Genomic DNA, 246 nt, shown 5'->3' on the forward strand with positions numbered 1-246 from the left:
TGGCCTCGGAACACGGAGACCGAAAGGTCGAGCATGAGTCGTATGGTAGATACGATCAACATGAAGATGTTCGCCGATGATGACTAGTCCGTCTCACGTGATGATCGGACACGGCCTAGTTGACTCGGATCATGTGATCACTTAGATGACCAGAGGGATGTCTATCTAAGTGGGAGTTCATAAGATGAACTTAATTATCCTGAACATAGTCAAAAGACCTTTTGCAAATTATGTCGTAAGCTCGCG

The sequence above is a fragment of the Triticum dicoccoides genome, chromosome 2A (genome assembly GCF_002162155.2).
Source record: "Triticum dicoccoides isolate Atlit2015 ecotype Zavitan chromosome 2A, WEW_v2.0, whole genome shotgun sequence".
In the NCBI taxonomy this organism is placed as follows: Eukaryota; Viridiplantae; Streptophyta; class Magnoliopsida; order Poales; family Poaceae; genus Triticum; species Triticum dicoccoides.